Below are 22015 nucleotides of genomic sequence, written 5' to 3' on the forward strand. Positions count from 1 at the left end.
GAAGGACACAGCCGTAGGCTTAGACCCGAGACACGCTGCCACTGCGAAGCGCACCTGACCGTGAAGCTTGACCAAAAGCGTGGGGTTTGGTATGTTGATAGTTTTGAGGACAAGCATAGCCATATCTTGGCAGGACCGGACGAGGTACCTTTTCTTTGGTCCCACAGAAAAATCAAAGAGTACCAGAGAGCTGAGATACTGTCCATGGGAGCTGCAGGGATTAGAATTCACGACATGATGGATTCCTTCATCAGCAAACATGTATGGTATGGCGGTGTTGGTTTTACCAGGCGTGAAATATACAACCTTTGCGCCAGGGAGAAGAGGAAGCTGCTTTCAAAAGGTGATGCTGCCACAGTCATAGGCATCATGGTCAGTAGGAAACAGAGGGATCCTAGCTTCTTTTTTGAGTACAAGCTAGACAAGGAAGGACATATGAATAGGATGTTCTGGTGTGACTCCCAGTCTCGTCATGACTATGAGGACTTCGGCGACGTGCTTGTATTTGACAGCACGTACAAGATGAACCGGTATGGTATGCCATTCATACCCTTTGTTGGTCTTAACAATCACCGGAAGACCACTGTTTTTGCTTGTGCCATAGTTTCGGACGAGACCGAAGAGACATATGTCTGGCTGCTGGAGACTTTTTTGAGATCCATGTGTCAAAAGATGCCAAAGAGTGTTATCACGGACGCCGACGCTGCGATGATCAAGGCAATTCACCAAGTCTTGCCAGACGTGTGGCACCGTATATGTACGTGGCATATAGAAAAAAATATGAAGATTCACCCCAGTCACAAGTCCTTGAAGGAGTTTCGAACTCTTCTGTACTACAGCACGTCCACGGCCACGTTTGAGGAGAGATGGCACGCGTTTTCCAAAAGATGGCGGTCGAAAAAAACAGTAACATGGTTGAGACGGATGTATAAGAAGAGGAGACTGTGGGCCGCGGCTTATCTGACAGAGGGTTTTTGGCTTGGCATGAAAAGCAACCAGAGGAGTGAAAGTCTAAACTCATGCCTTCACCTCCACCTAGACGGTGAAATGACCCTGGTGGATATGATTTTGCACTATGAGAACGCCGTTGTACGTATCCGTGAGAATGAGGCACGAGATGATTGCATGGCCTCACAGAGTTTACCGGTGCCAGTTACTAGCTCGAGGGAACTTGAGATAGCTGCTTCTCACGTCTTCACTCCAACAAACTTCTATATGTTGCAAGCTGATCTTAGGAAAATTGGTGGCATGGAGATTGTAGAAATAAAGCTCGGAGACGGATCACAGCAGTACATCGTGGCCTGAAAGAATAACCGGAAGAGCCGTTTTTGGGTGGAGTACACTCCAGTAAATTCCGCAGAAACTATAAGGTGCGGCTGCAGAAGAATGATTCGAAAGGGTCTACCTTGCAAGCACATATTCCATGTACTGAAGTACTTGAATATATCTGAAATACCAAAGTGTTTAGTTCTTGTGCGGTTCACGAAAGACGCAAGGTTGGGACTGCCCGCCAGGCGCACAAGCGATCTGTTGGGATTTGGATGGACTGGAGCAGCTGAAAGAATGAAATATAGCCAGGTCAGTGTGTTGGCTTCAGAAGCTATGCATGCAGCATGCAAACACTCAACTTTGTGGGATCAGTTACAGAAGAGTTTGAAGACCGTGATAGCTAAGAGCCATGAGTATGATCAGCTAAAGGAAAATTTGAGTAAGAAAACGGCTGATCTTAGTACTTGTGCAATTGAATATGTAGACGATGGTGAAGGCAACATAGTTGAAGTTCATGATCCTATTAAAGTATCAACGAAAGGTGCAACTAAGGTAGATGAGAACCGCCCTATGTCGAAAAATGGTAGGCCACTTTCGTACGACGAGATCAGAATCAGGTGCGGCACATGCAAATTGCTAGGGCACACTAAACGCAGCAAGAAATGCAAACTAATAAGAAGTAAGTTTTTGTATGCATTGTAGGTTATAATTGTTTTTAACTTGTCATTCATTAACTTTTCCTGTTATCATGTGCAGAAGCGTGGTGGGCGAAGAAGAGTAGAACAGTTGCTAAAGTTATGTTAGGATGAATCCAGTGATCTAATAGTGAGGTGTTTACAGTGTGTTACTGCATACATGATACATGATATATACTATTGCAAGAGGCCAGTACCTTGAGATAGTGGTTGTAGCATATATGGACTAAACAGGAGGCGGTCACTAGGGACTTTAATCATGGAAAATGGATAGCATTTTAGCCATTGTATAATGATGGCATCTTTTGTGTTGTCCACTGTAGTTATATTATATTAGAAAACTAGAGGATACCCGGCATGTTGTTGCGGGAATGTTTTGCAATATATTCATAGAGAAATGGTTACGTGTAACATGTATATGTTGTTGCGGGAATATTTTGTTTGCATGTTGTGGTGGACCTTTCTCCATACATGTTGAATGACGAGGTGGCAAACTTGCATGTTAAGAGAAATAGGTTAGTGGTGGCTAGTTGTTTAGATATAGAAGATGTAATTATGTGTGGTGATAATTAAAATTTTCTCACTCCTTTGGTTCACCACCATTTAGATATAGAAGATACCAGCTCACTTTGGTCTATAGTATAGACTTCGTACCAAAAACCCACCATTTTCCCCTCATAAAGAAAAGAAAAACCCACCATTTTATGGCTTGTAGTGTAACTCGGGCCGCTTGTCGCGATGACGTGGAGGGGGGGGGGTGACGGATGCCGTTAGACGGCGCGACACATGGCCGCTCCCATTGCCGAGCCCATTTAACAATTTTTATTTTTATTACAGCCCGTTTAAATGGGCCGCGCTGGCCACCTGGTCGGGGCGGTTCTTCCCTCACGATCTCCACACGCGTTCTATCTATCCACTGCGACCGCCGCCGCCGCCACCACCACCGATCCACGTCTTGCCGCCGGTCACGTTACGCCATGGTTTCGTGGAGCGACGAGTCGAGCTCTTCTTCGGATGGCGAATCCGTGACTAGCCTGCAGGTACGCTCCTACTATATAATCTCCAAATAGTGCTAGGCTTAGGGTTAGGGTTCTTCATTTCCGGTATTTAACGCAGGGCGTTGATTTGTGCATTATCTATGTTGTTTCGTTTAGCTTCCTACGACTATCCCTTGCTATGAATGGAGTGGCATTGCTCACGATCTGTCTTCTCGTTGTCTGCATCGAGAACCTTGCGTCAGGCTAGTTGCTTTTGATTCCTTGGACACTGGCATACGTTTTCTTGCCTGTGGTCAGAAGGTATGTTGTTCCGTACTGTAAATATATGTTTACATTACCTCGTGCTCGATTTACTTCGCGGTAATCCATTGTTCTGCCCAAAATTGCATACAATTTCAATTAATTTGTGCATTTACAAAGTCCGTATTTATGTTGTTTTTTTTTACGATCTAATATTTGTTTTAGCACATAATAGCATATACTTGTAGTTAATTGATCCATATATATATATATGTATATCATTGCATGCTACATTTTGTGTTTATATGATTGAGACCATATTTTTAGTGCATTGCATGTAATTGTATTGCATTTGTGCATATATGATTGAGACCATATTTTTTCATACTGTAGGAAGAAGTGAAATGTAACTATGTGGAATGGGTAGACCCGGAGTGGTCAGTGGCTACGAAGTTCTGCCTGAGAGAACTATGGAGCATGTATGACGAGAAGCTGAGACAGAATATTAAGAATGCTGAAGAAAAATGCATGTTAATTGGAGAAAAGAGGAGGACGGAGGAAGAGCTGAGATTTTTCAAAATGGACTTTGCTAAACTGGTGGCTGATAAGGAGGATGCTCTCACGTAGTTGGGCAATGCAAGATTGTCACTTAGCGATCTCAAAGAGGAGCTGGAGAAGAATAAGATGGCAGACCATGGTTGTGCCAATCTACATCAGGTCCTGAGGGTAAAGGCTGAGAAAGACCGGGACCGGGTGGTGCTAGAGAGAGACCAAGTGATGAGAGAGAGGGACCAACTGAAGCAAGAGAAGAAAAACTTGAGTATATTATTGCAGATTTTCTCAAACAGAAACATGGGTACGTTGATAAGATCAAGAAGCTGAAGGAGATTTGTGATGAATTTTAAGTATGTTTTGTGGTTTATTGTTGAACAGAATGATCAAGTCCTATCTGCATTGTGGCCAATTCATTTGTGTAAGGTCTAAGTATATTATATTAACCAATAAATTATATCACTTTCGAAATAGTTTGCCCTTGTTTGACCTGCATCCTAATGCGGGTTCTCGGCTAAGCACTGAAATTCTTTTGCTTCCACCGGAGCTCTAAATCGTACTGATCAAGGGGGCGAAATAGTAGTTGATCATGTGATTGATGGTGCTACTGATCCTGATCTTCATGATGTAGAAAAGGAAAAGACTAACAAAAATGCAGCAAAAAAAACTGTGCAACGTGATTTCAAGCAACACATAACGCCAAGGGAGTCTGGCGCAAGACACGAGGAAGATCCACCTGCGGACGCCGATCCCGAGAGATCCAGCGGCAATCATGCGCACGGGATCCTAGGTAGATCTGCGTACTCCACCAATCGCAGGATCCACGGGTGGCCCGTCTGCGTCCGACACACGGTCTGTCTCCACCGAGCGGTCGGGCGGGACCGGACCTGCCACGTCCCCCCGCGCGAACTGGCGCTCGTCGATTGGGTCACCCGCGCGGGGACCGGACCTGTCGTTGTCTCGGGAGCGGGATCCCACACCGGATGGCACGACAGCCGAGGTTGATTCTCAGGCAAACAAAAAGGAATTTATCAATTTTTTTCTTATTGTTGAATAATGCCAAATCAAATCAAAAAATATGCAAAAGTAAAAAAGAAATGAATTACTCTTCCATGACAGAAAAAAATGAACACAGCAGCAAAAAACATTAAGGTAGAACAAATGAAGGGAAGCAAAAATTTATTGGTACGAAACTTATAGTCTGACTGCATTACACATACACAAGTATGTGTGAGCGACCAAAAATCCACACAAAATCATGGTATCGTGCTTATTACATGAATGATAGAAAATCAAAGTTGTCCATGCCGGGAAACGTGCTTCCGGACTTAAAACAAACGACTAAAACTAGAATCTTGAATCATGTATGATGTCTTCACGCCTTGCTTTTCTTTGCGATGTCGCGGATTTTGTTCTTCACACATTCGAGCGTGTTGGTTGGTGAGAGAACCAACTCGGCGACGAGACGCCTTCTCCTTGCATTAACCGTGCCCTGCAATTTTTAGAAAAAGGTTTATTGAATAGAAGTTGGTATTATACGACAATTGTACAAGTGTACGAACAGAGAGGACAAATTACCTGGGTAAAATCGGCGGTCCATCGATCCCCGTCCCAACGCTCCATAACTTCAATCACAAAAAGGCCACAAGAGTTCCTAATATATATGCAAACATTAGTCACCGTGCACACGAACATGTCTTTCGTAAGTAGAAAATGATGAACCATAACTCACCAGTCCTCTTGTAGTGACATGTCGATCTGAGGTATGATAGGCCACTTAGTGACGTCTGGATATTTGCCAGGTGTAATACGGTTTGCCTCTTCCATATCAATTGCTATTGCTAGTCGCTATTTGAAAGAAAGTAGTAATGAGAAACCATATGCCATTTCAAATGAAGAATGCTCAATGTTGGGGAGAGTACCAGTGCTTTCACAGTGTCGAGAGAGAACTCGAGAGGATAGAGCGAATCAAAACTCGGAATTCTTTCTTGAGGTTGTGCATCACCACGGTGATCCAGTGTGTATTGCCGACGTTCAACGGGATAAACGACTAAAATGTGGAACACATTTGTAATCAGATGCAATTATGCTTGTTGAAATGAGTGTTAATGAACTAGTAAGAACATATCGTACCTTATCACGGACGGTATACTCGTCCAGAACCCTACGTACTGCCCCAGCTCTGCTCAGCGCACTATCCATGTTGTATTTCGACGGTTTAGGGTTGTCTCGTGCCTTAGCACGATCAACAAGTTATTTGGACCTCCAGGCTGGACAGAGGTGCCGATCATGACCAACGCGCAGAGCCAAATGTGTCTGATAAGCATCGATAATCTGCGTAAAATAATAGAACATTTTATTTTCATAGGTGACACCTAGATTATGCACTTAAATAGCAGGACATGGTAATAGATCTTACGTCATCCGCCAGCCATGTATGCTCAAGTACCGGTCGTATACTCTCCACAGTCACAGAGGTGCCACATTCATTGTAGTAAACTCTTTTTGTCATATTCTTCTCAGACCGAGCAGCTGCCTCCACAAACGCAACAACAGCATCGATGAGTTCCGGTGTCAAATCGTCCTTAACAGAGCCTTCCATGTCATTGTCACTAAACAGAGCTGCATGATAAATTACGAACGTCACAAACGGTGAGTACATGAAATGGTAGTAAATTAAGCACAAAGATAGCTACTAACGGTGCCTCTAGTTGCGGTAGTGTTGCCGGATGGCTTAGTACCGCGAACGCTTCGCTTGCTGGGCTTGTCAAGTTTAAAGGGGGATTCAAATTTCTTGGGAACAGTCCGTCGGCGCTTCCCGGATATAACATCGTCTTCTTTTGCGGTTGCTGCAGACTTTTTCCCCTTGCTCTTACCCACCATCCTGTCGATAGAACTTGCAGAAATGTCAATGTCGGACGATTCTGCTCGAGGAGAATTACCTACAATCCAAGGGTTCTCCGGTGTTGTGCCGCACTCATCAGTAGGCTTCGTTGTCTTGTCAACATTTAACTTGGCAGGTGTTTTCTAGTTAACAAAGAAATAATGTGATAGGTTCAGTTAACAAAAATGAAGATGCATAATTGAGATAAATGAAGACAATTAAATGAAAACATACTTCCTCATCATCGTTGTTCTGGTTTACAACAGGCTCGTCAGGCTGTGTCAAATCAATCACCGGCTCTAGACCGTCAGAGTCATCCTTGTACACGAATTCTTTTTTTTCTGGCGGACCATTCTCAAAGGAATCCACTTCTAGGTCGGCATCGTTGTTGCCGGAAGCCGTAGCAGCCGCTGGCTTGTACATCACACCATTTTGGTTCAACTTCTCTAGCAATCAACGGCGGGCTTCATTTTTGGCTTTTCTGGTTCGGGTACATCATCTTGTCCGCGTTTGAGGCTAACTTGGACTTCTTTGCCGCACCAACGGCGGGCTTCATTTTTGGCTTTTCTGGTTCGGGTACTTTGCGCTCCTGCACCCTATACTCCTTGGTTATGTTGTCTTCAATCTGCATGTGAAATACAAGTATATGTGATCAATAAAAATATTAATACAACTAATTATGTTATATAAAAGATTTAAGAAGTACCCAACGTAATGAATTACCTTGATGTTACCACGGCCACGGCCGTGGTCATAATCAAACTTGTCTCTCCTTGAGGCTGCAGCTTCAGTCCAATTCCTCATTAGAGGTTCCATGGACAAGCTAGGATTGAATGCGCATTCACCTTTCAGAGGCTGAACCTTCTCCCAGTACAGGTACTGCATGAATATGAAAAATTACAATTAGTAATATACAGCAGGTAAATTAGCAATCATATTTTTTTTTGCAATGGTACAAGTCTGAAAGGTGTACCTGCAGAAGAGCTAAGTTCCCTCTCGGCCATTGGCGGAGGTGTTTGCCTTTCCTCACATTGCGAAGGCAGTCCAGCAGAACCCGGAGGGTGAATGCATTCCAATTAATCTTGGATATACGCTTCACATCATCCACCAATGCGTAATATTGCTTTGGTACAGTCTTGCTCGACATGGGAGCAAGAACTGTTCCAAGCAACACGAGGACAACTCTCCGAAGGAAATCGTCGTCGGCAGATTTATTTTTTGTGATGTCCACAATCAGATCATCGATGACTATGTTACCTGTGGTCTTGCTCAGGAATTGAGGCGGCACTCGATCTTTAACATCCTCACCTTCCTCACCGAGAATACCTTCTGCCGACAGTCTGTGGTTCTCCAAGGCCAAGATGCACTCAACATCCACGGCACCGAGAGACACTTCGCCAACCAAGTCTTGTACAATGAATCTGCCCTTGCTAGGATCAAATATCTCAACCATGTACCGGATCAACAGTGTACGCATCTTCAGCGAAGGTATCTGAAGCATGCTACAGAGTGGTGTTTCGGCAAGTGTGGCCCGTTGACCGGAAGATAGACCGGCAATAAGTTTGCACCATTTTTCTACGGCGCAAACAATTTCTCCGTTGATTTCATCCATCCTGTTAAAAAAAATATACTTGGTTATAGTACCATAAATTATGTAATCAACTTTTTTCCTAACATATTGTTGCATGAAACATAATAATGGAATACACTATCCCACAGTAGATAGAAAACTATACAACATAATTTATTCATACTGAAACATTCAGCAGAGACACGTGCAGCACATAAAATGACAGTTTAACAAGTACTTATTTAACCAATTAGTTTCATAATAAAAAGCAACATAATTTATATAATCATTTATTTTCATATGGTACTGTACAAATAGATATAAGAATCGGTGACAGTGCCTAATTAACAGTAAATTGAAAAGAAAAAAAACGAAATTATGCATACTGGAACATGCATCAAACAAACGTGCAACACATACAATATTAGTCGGCGTCTCATAGTTGCAACATGCATGTCTTAGGGCATTGCTATAACTTAAAGTGACTATGCTATAACTAACACTGATTAAAAATTGTTGTTTATTCATCAATCCAACCTACAAGTGAAAGACAACAAACAACATGCAGAAACTAATTTGCAATCGTAGGGCTATCTAATCTAGTACACGCACAAACAAATCTAGTGTCATAGGCCTATCTAATCTAATACACGCACAAACAAAAAACATCTACTCCAACAGATGTAATGCGAAGATTATGCGCTAATTAATCTTAGTCCTATCGAATCTAACACACGCACAAAGAAAAGCATCATGGATGCGGTACGGTTGCCAACATACTGGATCGCTCGATGAAGATGGAAGTTGTCGGCGTTGTAACGTGGACGCAGTTCGTCCACGACGGCCAGCACGCGCTGACGACCTGGATGTTCTCGACGATCTTGCTGGGGTTGGGCCGATGCTAGGGACGCAGCTGTCGTCGACTCGGCGGTAGGAGCCGTCGTAGACGACATGAAAGACGATGCCGAGACTAAATAGGAGGAGGAGGATCTCCTAGGTCGTCCTAACCACCAGGGATAGAACGCCCGTGATCTTTGCCTTCCTTGGTTGAGGAGAGGCAGTACGTGCTCCTAAATTAAAGGGATAGGCTTCCCACGCTCGAGTTTTTTTTTGTAGATTCCGATCCGGGAATTGTGTAACAAATCACAGCTGCTCCTCTCTTTGAGCGACGAGGGGCTCGTTTCATGTACTTTTTTTCTTTTCTTCTTCATATTAGAAAATTTTGATATCAAATAATTATTTCAACTCAACCAAATGGCCCCAAAAAAATTTCACACAATGGGATGACCATGGACATCATGCATGCCAATTCTCATCGATTTCCGACACTCGATGCATTTACTAGGATTTTGCCGGCGAAAAGAACCCGAAATGCTGCCCGGACGTGACGCAACGTTCGTTCGGTGTCAGGAATGGCTCACATGTTGCATGGGGGCCTAAATTGGGCATCCTCACATGGTGCCAAAGTTTGGTGTCATTTCATGCAGGCCAGCACATAGCACATGTGCAATCACCATCATTCGGGTCTGCCGGAGGGGGAGCCCGAAGGACGTTGTTTTTCTGGACTCAACCAAATGGCCCCAATTTTTTTCACACAATGGGATGACCATGGACATCATGCATGCCAATTCTCATTGATTTCTGACACTCGATGCATTTACTAGGATTTTGCCGGCGAAAAGAACCCAAAACGTTGCCCGGACGTGACGCAACATTCGTTCGGTGTCAGGAATGGCTCACATGTTGCATGGGGGCCTACATTGGGCATCCTCACATGGTGCCAAAGTTTGGTGTCATTTCATGCAGGCCAGCACATAGCACATGTGCAATCACCATCATTCGGGTCTGCCGTAGGGGGAGCCCGAAGGACGTTGTTTTTCTGGACTCAACCATATGGCCCCAAATTTTTTTCACGGAATGGGATGACCAAGGACATCATGCATGCCAATTCTCATCGATTTCCGACACTCGATGCATTTACTAGGATTTTGCGGGCGAAAAGAACCCGAAACGCTGCCCAGACGTGACGCAATGTTCGTTCGGTGTCAGGAATGGCTCAGATGTTGCATGGGGGCCTACATTGGGCTTCCTCACATGGTGCCAAAGTTTGGTGTCATTTCATGCAGGCCAGCACATAGCACATGTGCAATCACCATCATTCGGGTCTGCCGGAGGGGGAGCCCGAAGGACGTTGTTTTACTAGAGTCAACCAAATGGAATTTTGAAAATAGAATGAAAATTATATTTAAGAAGTGAAACAGAAGACAACATACATTCATGGAATTTTGATTTTTATAACTATAATAAGAAATAAAATACAAAACATATACTTCAATTTTAAAACTCTAAGAAGAAATAACATAGAAAAAATATATTTGATATACCTTTTTTGAAATAGAAAACAGAAAAGATATATTATAATAAAGATGAAACATATTATATTGCATTTTTTAATTTTAATAGTGTGAGAATAACTGAAAGAGTAGAAATATATTAGATTTTAAATTATTCTACATATAAAAGAAAATAAATATTTGATTGAATAAGTCAAATATAAGACATTAATTTTTCGTACACATTGCATAAGTGAAATATAACACATTGAAGCAGCTCGGTTTTAAATGTGGTAATAATCTGCGCGCGGGTGAGGCTGGCCTGGGACGGCCCACCCGAATTAGGCCCAAGCGAGCGTCGCGCCGGGCACATCCCAGCGGTGCTGGGAGTTTAGTCCCACCTCGCCAAGCGAGGGGAGCTCGCACCGGTTTATATACCGGGCTGAGCTTCCCTTTTCAAGTTCCTTTCTAAAGCGGGCAGCACATTGCCTAACCCTGTCCGTCCCTTCCCAGTGGGGCCTACTAGCTGCCTATTATCACAATCTGGCGGGCCTGCATCCTGGCCCATTAAATGATTGGGTTGCTAGTCGTATGCTGGCCATTGAATTGTGTAGTATGCAGCTAGTAGGCTGGCTTTTTTTGTCATATTTCACTTTTTGCATTTGTCACCATTATTTGTTGTTCTTCAAATCACCTCATAAAAGAATATAACACAACAATTTTTCGCACATTCATGAATTTTCTAACTGTCAGAACAAATAATACAGAAAAATATATATGTGATTCAAAATTATTTCAAAGATAAAACTAAAAAGAAATATTTTAATTAACAAGTGAAATGAAAGAGAATGTATTATCTTGCATAATTTGAATTGTAAAACTGCCGGAACTAATGAAAGAGGAAAAATAGATTTGATTTTCAAATATTTGAAATATATATAAGAAATGAAATACGTAAACATCATGGCAATGCACACATTTCCATTGCAACCAGTAATTTAGGCTAACTAGGATTGTTTCCAAACAAAAATGTGAGATTATGATAACCTTGCAGGGTTAAGCTATGTATTTGAATCTAGAACCAAATTAACGCAACCTTAGAGTTGAAGAACTGGCTGGTCCATATGTCATTAATAATGCTCTATTTCCACTTCAAGCCAGCATAAACCTATATAACCAAAAGCCAGCATGGCCTGCAGTCTGCCTAACCCATCATCCTACAAAGTTCATGAGCACCACAAAATAACAGCAACAACTACTAAAACATCGCAACAAAGTAAAGGCCACATCTTCAGCAGGAAGTAGAGTCTTCTTTTTTATCCTTCCAGTCTTGCCACGTTGATTCTCCACCCCTGCTTCGCTGTGTACACTTCACTTGCTACTCGCTCTAGCAGTCTTGCTCCCACCTCCAGCACCTTTTTTGTGGCTCCTTTGTCTGCAAAATAGATGAATCAACAATCCTATTAGGGGCTACATTTCTCATGCAGAGAAATAACTATAGTTTTCCCAATACTGCAGTACTAAAATCACATTTATTAGGGGCAACCAAACAGCTCACTCTAAATAAAACTAACATAATCTCAAATACTGAAGTATTCTCAAAGAACTTAGAACATAGTATGCTATCAAACGGGTCCAAACTGACTCACACAGATAGACTAACTGAAGACACTGACATGCCATCACTCTGTTGATGCGCTCTGAGTGACGAATGCCCATACGGATGTAGGTCTCCGCTTCAATCGGCATGGTCCTGTCTCCGAGCTGCGGGATCCCTGGACCCACAATCTGCACGTCCGTCGGCTGCTCCTGGACAACATCATCCTGCTCCTCCTCTCTAGCACTGTCGTCCAGCAGCAGAACAACCTCCTCTTCCCCGCTCTCATCCTTGCTCTGCTCCACATCTTCGCTATCACTCTCATCCTCGCTATGCTCCACATCCTCACTATCACTGTCATCCTTTCTTTGCTCCACATCACTGTCAGAGTGAACATTGGACTGATCAAACGGAGCAGGCACCGCGAGCAACACTCCGACAAGATCTGGCACTGGAATAGGAGGGGCGCGGCGGCGGGAGCGGTACATGTACCACCTCGCACGCTGACGCGGATCCGGGGAGTTCTCCGCTTCGTTCATAGCCCAGAGGAAAACCTGGACTGGAACAACTCCTCGAGAAGGACCAAACAACGATTTCTTCTCATTGCCCGTAAGCACTTTGATGAGACCCCTACCGTGGTCGATGAACATCTGCAAGCTGGGAAACCAGCTGCAGATATCCTCCACATTCGCCCTCTTCTCCAGATCGCCCTGACAGAACTTCCCAACTGCCTCCTCCCACTTTTCTTGAGCACGGCGGCAATCACTTGCCGACCGCGACCTCCTTCCCTTCTTGTCCCCCATCGTCGGCGACGCCAGATGTGAGATTTGAGCTCACGGAGTGAATGGGGAACAGAAGCAAAGACCTAGGGTTCGTATCTGCCAGATGAAATGGGGAATTTTTCCCCTCTCCAGCTGATAACCGCGTGTGAGGCCGGCCTGGAACGGCCCACCCAAATTAGGCCCAAATCAAAGCCGCGGCGGGCACTGTCTCGGGGTGGTGGGAGTTTAGTCCCACCTCGCCAACGGAGAGGAGCTCGCACCGGTTTATAAAACCACCTGAGCTAATCATCTCAAGTTCCTATCTAAAGCAGGCAGCTCATTGCCTAACCAGTCTCTCTCTGCCCCGTTGGGCCTACCGGCAACTTATATACATTCACCGCGGGCCTGCATCCTGGCCCAATGGGTTACTAGTCGTATGCAGGCCGTGGGGTTTCATATAAATGCTGTTGGTAGGCTGGCATTTTTTTTATTTAATTCTTTTCCATATGTCACATGTCTAATTTTTTGCATATGTCACATGTCAAATTTTGCAAACAAGTTTGAGTCATTAAATTTTCAAATTATAAATTAAATTTAAAATTTAAAAATATTAAAAATATTTGGACCAAACATTTCCACCATGTGAGGATACCCAAAGTAAATTTTAAATTTGTATTCCATTTTTTGCATATGTCAAATTTTGCACACAAGTTTGAAACAAAATATGTCCTCTAGACTGACTGGTCAAACCATCGGTCTATACCTCAAGGGGGCATTGTAATGTATTATTTTTTCAAAAAAAAAAATCATAGCCATATTTGGCATATGTGGGTCACCATGTACAAGAAAATTTGGGTGATTTGGAGGTGGTGGAAAAAATCACGTATGTTCAAAAACTGGCTTAAGTTAGACCAAATGGCCCCTCCGGAATGCGATGATTTTTTCGACCACCTCCAAATCACCTCAGTTTTGACACACATGATCTTTTGCACAAACAAATCTAGTTTTCCAAGGTTTTAATTTGTTTATAATTTTTTATTAATTTATAATGCCCTCTAGACTGACTGGTCAAAACATCGGTCTATACCTCAAGGGGGCATTGTAAAGTATTATTTTTCCAAATTTTCTTTCATAGCCATGTTTGGAACATGTGGGTCACCATGTACAAGAAGATTTGGGTGATTTGGAGGTGGTGGAAAAAATCACATTTGTTCAAAAACTGGCTTAATCATGTGCACCAAATGGCCCCTCCGGAATGCGGTCATTTTCTCGACCAATTCCAAATCACCTCAATTTGGCACACATGATATCTTGCACAAACAAAGCTAGGTTTCCAAGGTTTTATATTTTTTTGAATTTTTTATTAATTTATAATGCCCTCTAGACTGGCTGGTCAAAACATCGGTCTATAACTCTGGGGGGCATTGTAAAATATTATTTTTCCAAAATTTCTAATGCCCTCTTATATTTGTTTATAATGCCCTCTTATATTTTCTTTGAAATTTATAATGCCCTCTTATATTTTCTTTCTATTTTTTTGAATTTTTTTAATTTATAATGCTCTTATATTTGTTTATTTTTTAATGCCCTCTTATTTTTCTGTATTTTTTTATTTATAAAGTAAGGTTTCCAAGATGGCTAGGCTGGCCCATGCTTTTCCTTTTGTTTAATGCCTTCAGTTTATTTTTTTAATGCCCTCTTATATAACTTTATTAAAAATAAAGTAGATCTTATTTCAAATTCCTTTTTTGCACACATTATTTTTAACTAGTTTTACATTACTTTTCTAAATTTACATTTAATTCCTTCACACTTTGATGATGGAATATTTGCTCTGTTATTGCAACATTGGTTCAAATGATGGAACATTTGATCTTTTTGCTTATTCAAATTATGCATTGATGGAATGTGTGAGGATGAACAATTATCAGTAACTTTACGAAACCCCTTGTAATATAATTCATGACAGCCAATTTGGAACATTGCCAGATTCAATATTTGGTATAATTGGCACATGCGCACAGCATGTTGCACTTGCGCACAGCATAGACAAGTGTTGCAGCATGTCTGAAGCAACACTGAAGCGCCATTTGTGATCATTGCACCATCGAAACAACAAGTAAACATGAAGGAAGCATTCACCACCAATAAAGTTAAGGCCAGACATATATACATAGCATTCTAGGTTACCACCACAGGTACCAGGCAGTTCACAACAGATCCAGTTCAGACACACAATACATTACATTACATTAATAGAGGTAGTTTCCAACCAGTTCAGACCCAGATGCAGCTTTCCAAAAGTAAAACATCATCAAATATACTGATGATGAGTACGGCTTCCAGCTTCTGATGATCAGCATGATGTAGAACTAGAGGTTAGGGTTTCTCAGGACCTTCAGGAGGGCAGAATGCTAAGCCCTGATCTTGTACTCACCACTGGAGATCGATGTAGCCCGGCAATGTTCCATTAGATGCTCCAATAACCCAGACCTGGGCTTACGCTTGCTGTAGAAGGGGCAGCGGTACTTTTCCGTCCTCCAGTTGTGGTACATACCAGGTCCTTGGGTCCTGATCTTCAACACCACCTTCTCTTCAAACGACTCGACGTTCCCCTCGACCACCTCATCTCCAGATTCATACTGCACACATTAATGACTGGCATTAATACATTATGGATTCAAATACTATAAACACACTAACTCAATGCACAAATAACATTTCAACTAGGCCTTACCTCATACGGCTCATCTTCATCAGAGTCATATGGGTAGAACCCAGTCTTGTCCCACTTCCTCTTGTTGCCCACAACCACAAGATCCTCCTCCTGCTGCTATATTGTCAAACAAGCACATCAATTACAATGAATTGAATTGCAGTTCAAAGAATGTCATTACACACAAAATTGTGAATGTGAACCACATTGGTATGTTGCAAGTGACCAAAAGCTTCCCTTATAAATACAGAATCTAAGCAATCAATCAACAGACAAATGCTTTCTTTCATAAATGCTAATGAAAATCCAAGCTGGATTCTTGACATTCCCTGGATTAACCCAACACTTTTCTTTTGAGGGAATCCCCCCCCCCACACTACTTAATGGAAACATATAGTATATTTTGTTGCTAGGATCCTACCTTGGAATGTTTACTTCATAGTTATACAATGCTGACATCCTAGCTGCATATTTTTGTAATTCATCATAAGTATTTGCACAAGAGAAAAATCTCTGGCCAGGTTAATTTTATGAGGCTCGACAATAGGCCTGCCTACAACATTTGATTTATAAAATTTTGGACAAGGACAATATTTCAAGGCCATGTTACTGTTTTTGAGGCCACCCTTCTGCAATTGTAAAGTGAGTTATCTCTTAGCCCCCTAAATATAAAATTACATCCATTGCTACTAATTACACAAGCCAACTACAAATTTTAATATGCACAAATTACTGTTTTTGGGATAATGCAGCAAAGCTCCTACACATATTAACATAATGCAGTAGTTAATTAGGTATAACTTCAACTATAAATGCATACATCTCCATCAAACATCTAAAATTTCATTACTTACCTAAACAACAACAAATTATACTATAGATGAATCGTGTATCATCTAAATCAATTCATTGGCACATCAAAATTAATGCATTCCAAATCAAATATGTTTCCATCCAGCATCATTGAACCACAGATCAAATCAAATAATCATATATGTCTGCAGCATTGAACTACAGATCTAATAATCATATGACGTCTATCTGACCTTAAATTCCCCCTTAAATAAGGTATTCAACCTCATGTTAATTAAAATCTAACAAGCAAAAATTCCACTACTAACCACTGAAAAAATCCCAAGGTGCTTTTATCTCTGAAGCAACGGCATTGGAGAGGATGTTCAATGCTGTAAATATCTCTGAAGCAATGGCAAAATTCCACTACTAACCCAAACTAAATAAGCTTAGACTGCCCCTTCCCCTCTCCTTCAGAAGCCCCAATCCAACACAAACAAATCCAGCCCTTGAGAAGCTCTTTTTGATTAACATGACAACACCCATTACATGAGCACATCCTTCACTATATTTACAACCAAACTAATGCACCATCTAATCACCTCAGGTAGACATTTTCCAAAAACACAAGGACATGCACAACCCATCTCATAGCCTCTGCCTGACAGGCATCAATCAAGCATCAAAGAACTTCAACTATGACAACATGCATCAATCAAGCATCTAAGAATTGCAACTATGACAGGCATAATCCCTATAACTAAGCATCCATTTAATTAATCATCAAGCCAAAGAACTAAAGCAGGCACCAACCCAAACCAATAGAGAAGTATATATTTGAATAAGCCATTGTCTAATCCTCAAGCCAAACACCTAAAGAATTGCAAAAATTCCACTACTAATCTAATAAGCATCTGAAAAAACCCCATCCCTCAATTCGGCTACTTCTAACCTAATCTAATAATCATATGAGGTCCACCATTCTTGCACGAATCAAATACACAAAAACCCTAATGCAGAGAAAACCCTACATCCAACAAATCTAACCAAAAAACCTTCTGGCCACAAACCCTACAATCTAAAAACTACCACATTAAAGTGATAAGCAGATACCTTCTGCTCCGCCTGCTCCTCGCCAGAGCCGGCCTCCACCTTCTCCACCTTCTCCACCTCGTGCGCCTCGCCAGAGCCCGCCTCCACCTTCTGCGCCTCACCAGAGCCCGCCTCCACCTTCTGCGCCTCGCCGGAGATCGCCAGAGCGGGCGCATTTGGCTGGACTGCGCCGCTGCAACCCGCCCCCGCCTTCTCTAGATCTACAACGGGGGGAGCACCGCGCTGGACGCCGGCACGTCCCCTCACAAAGGTGCCCGCAGCGACCTGCCGCGCCTGCTCCACCAGATCTGCGCCCCAATCTGGCCGTCGATGTGTTTTTCCACCTCGCGTTCAGCCCAGGGGAGGAGCACCGGAGCAGAAACGGTCGGCCTCGCGCTCCAGCGGGGTATATTTTCTAAGCTGAGTCCTTGCTTGGTCCTTTCAATCTCATCATTAAAAAATTCTGAATTCTTCCCTTCTCGATGCAAGATAATAGGAAACAAAGCCATGTTGTACATAAATAAAAGATAGATTTTGATGTAGACCCTGAGTCGTCGCCTGTAAAATATGCTCAAGCTGAGCTTAAAGAAGAGAGACATCTGACCACCTATGGTACCCAGTGATCATATCGATCGGCATATGTGCTTGCAGTTGAGTATTGTCTAGACTCTTGAGGAAGAAGGAAGATCCACTGCTGGGAGTTCGACCCAGCTGAGCAAATGAGTAATCACACGGTATGCAGCCCCTTTTCTAATTTTCCTCTATCAAATTCTGCAATGGGGTAACTGCCATACTCTATCACTTGATTGTGTTGTTTCCTATAAAAATGAAGGGTATCAGTTATATATAGGTATACAAGCATGAACGGTTTCTTATAAAAAATAGGATGCCTGCAATTGAGCTCAAATTGTTGTTAGATCAATTTTTCTTATGTTGAATTGCACGTTACAATGGATGTACTCATTGAAGGTTAACAATTACTGCAAGCGGTTCAAGAATGAGAACCATCTTGGGAATGCCACAGTAACGACCTTCTCACATTATGCAAGATACTTGTCGAAGAGCTCAAGGGAAACAGTGATCCGGATCGAGGTATTTGTAATACTGGCTGCTGTTTTCTTACTGTTACTTGCTACCTTTGGTTCCTACCGTCGCCGGCACAAGAAGTTGTTCGTCCTGAAAGTTGTCTTTGGCGTGTGTGCCTTATCCTCCTCACTGATAACATACATATTCGGTTCAATGGAATCTTCTGTGGCGAAGAGCAGCATGTACCCCTTATGGGCCATATCTCTCTTCATCCTTTACGCTTCTACTGACTCTGTCGTGGCTTATAACCTCGATGACACCAGACAGAGCATGAGATACTTATACCAGGCTGCACTCTTCTATGCATATGTGGTGTTGCTTTTGTTCTCAGTAACGTCAAGTGGTGGCGCCTTTGATGTTAGTACATCGATTGATGGTACACGTCTGAAAGGTTTACTTACCTTCCCAGTTGCTTTTCTGCATTTGATTGCTGTGGCAAAATCTTTGCACAGAGTAGCAGCATGTCAGCTGGCAAGCCGCTCATGGAGATTGAATAAAATGGTTGCTGATTACATGTATGATGAGCACACCAAGGGTGAATTTGTTCCAGCCACCATGGAAGGTTGTCATTACCTGGTTGACTGGCCCCTCAGCAGATCCAAGCTTGATGCTCAATCATATGCGACAGATGATGAAGTCATTGACATTGAGAAGATATGGCGGTGCAATGATAAATCACTAGGCCTAGAGCTAAAATACACATGCCTTTCCTTCTCCCTTTTTAATCTGTTGAGAAGGCGCTGCTTCGGGTTTGCCTTTGGTGAATGCAAAGTAAGGGCACATGATTTCGTCTTCAAGGGGCTGCTACCAGAGAAGGCCGCAGACTGCGACAGGATTTTCAACGTGATCGAGGTTGAGTTGGCCTTCCTGTATGATTTCTTCTTCACCAAGTATGCTGTCATTTATTATGGATCGACGGCTGCAACAGTTTGGTCCTTGGCTTCAGTCACCTGCATATGTCTTACAGCATACGCAGTAGCCACTCGTCTGTTGATCGTTTGCTCTTCTTGATACAGCGCCCATCCACCAGACTAGTTATGATGCATCTTTGGTCAGCATGAATCCCGATAAACCTATCGAGCTGCCTAAAGAAGTAAAGGAGGCAATTGTCCACGCCCTTATACGTACTGATGGCAACCTAACAAATGGGAAATCATCATTGGTGGACAATAGAGCAGTGGACCTCCTACGAGCTTTCGAACAGGACATACACGCAAATAAAAATTGCTCCCAGAGAAAGGGGAACCAGACACACCTTATTATGACTTGGCACGTAGCAACATGGTACTGTGAGATGGCTCTTTCCTCAGACGAGGAACAGGTGACGAGAATAAAAAATCTTAGCTCAGATGAGGAAAAAGAACTCAGGTCCCATCTCGAAGTCGCCACAAAACTATCGAAATACTGTGCATACTTGGTGGTGTCTGCACCAAATCTTCTTCCTGGCCACCAATATGATACAGTGTGTGTGCTCGAAGCAGTTGCAGTGGAAGCAACCAAATTCCTGGAAAATTCGAACGACAAGTATGAAACAATGAGGAATTTAGAAGAATCAGAGGGTGTCACTCAGAGTGCAGACGGTGCCATCTTTCAGAGTGGCGCCAAGCTGGGGAGGCAGCTCGTCGTGGAGATAGAAGATGTGACGCAGCGCTGGAAGGTGCTTGCTGATTTCTGGGCAGAGATGATGTTGTATGTTGCACCATCAGATAATGTCAAGGGGCACATGGAGGAGCTCGCGGAGGGTGGGGAGTTCATCACGCACCTGTGGGCTTTGCTCACTCATGCAGGCATCCTTGGGAGGCAGGAAGATCATCAAGTTGGAAGCGTGTAACACATCTATACCGTTTGTTCTTCCGTGACTGTGTTCTGTTAGTTTTTCCTAATGAATGTGGCATGTAATACTCAGTAGCATGCTTTTTTGTGTTGGATGCACGAACCATGTGATCGGTTAGTTTGTGACATCTTATGTTTGTAAGCTTGAACCCGAGTTCTCTGTATTTGGTGATTGGTTGACTCTATCTTGTTGTAATATATCGTGCGTCAGTTTTACAGTTTACTTGTTAGAAAATCTTCATTGGTTGGCCTAAACAATTACCACTGCAAATTGTGTTGATGATTTTGTTCCTAGTAAATCATACTGAATGTATCTTATCATGCCGTGTGCAGGTGGAGCGAAACAGTCGGTTTGACCAGTGAGCTTCGTTCGTGTGCAGATGGAGCAAAGGGGTCCAGGACGTGGAGAGTGGTGGCCTCAAATAATTCGTCCACTTGAGACTTGACCGGGAATGCTCAAGCTGGTTAGAAGGAATACCTTGTTCTGTTGTTGTCGGTAACTTACAATTCATAAGCTGTCGTTATGTCCACGACTAAAGCTGATAATGCAGGGAATGGTATCTTAAGCAGCAGGACATAGATCGTGCACATAACAAAGAAGAACGTGGTACTCATTAGTTTCCTTGTGGCACAGAGAAGAGGGTAACGCATCTCAGGTTTTGATGCGGTTGTTGTTCTTTGCCTTCTCCTAGTTTGCACCAGCTCTTTATTTTTTCTTTATAAAGTAGGTTGATCCATTGTTGGGGTACATCTTTTTTTAGGGCCACTTACTCAACACTTTGCCCGGATATTACTCCCTCCGCAATTTAATATAAGACATTCTTACACACTACGATAGTGTCAAGATACGTCTTATATTAAGTTACAGAGGTAGTATTATCTTTTACTTTCGGTCGATTTTGTTCTAGCCCATCAGATGCATTGTTCATCTTCCTTCTCTAACTGCCGCCCGATGACGGCCCAACCGCTTGCTCCCACCCAGCAGCTGGGGCGCTGTCGGGTGCCGCCTCCGTCGTGTCGTCGCCATCCCGACCATCCCTCTAAACCCCCGTTCTCCATCGCCGACAAGGACCCCATACCCCTCACTCGAATCGTCAACCTCCGACTCCCCCAGTTGCAATGATGTGGTTATCGGCTCTGGGTTCCTGGCTAAGGCTTCGTTCGCATCCCCGCGTCTCGCTGGCGCTCCCCATGGCTCCACTACGGGGTTATGTTTTTCTCCTTGTTTAAGAATTCATCCGATTAACCAGTTAACTTGCCGATTAATCCCTACTCATAGGGTCACCGAGTAGCCGATAAACCGAAAATTCATCCGATTAATTGATTAAATGGCCGATTAACTTGCCGATTAGCCGATTAATCCCCTACTCGCTAGCCAACTGAGCAACTATCAGTTAACGATTTCCTCAACAATGGTTTTTCTCTCTAGAGGATTGACTGACCCGAGAAATTTTTTAGTTGTCTAAGGGCAAAACTGCCTCTTCATGCTAGAAAAATAAACTTGCTTGCAGAAATTGTTATGTGCCATGAGCATCATGATTCGGATCATAGATGCAAGAAACTGCAGAATGACTCCTGTAACTAACAATTACAGTGA

The sequence above is a fragment of the Aegilops tauschii genome, chromosome 2, assembly GCF_002575655.3.
Source record: "Aegilops tauschii subsp. strangulata cultivar AL8/78 chromosome 2, Aet v6.0, whole genome shotgun sequence".
Lineage (NCBI taxonomy): Eukaryota > Viridiplantae > Streptophyta > Magnoliopsida > Poales > Poaceae > Aegilops > Aegilops tauschii.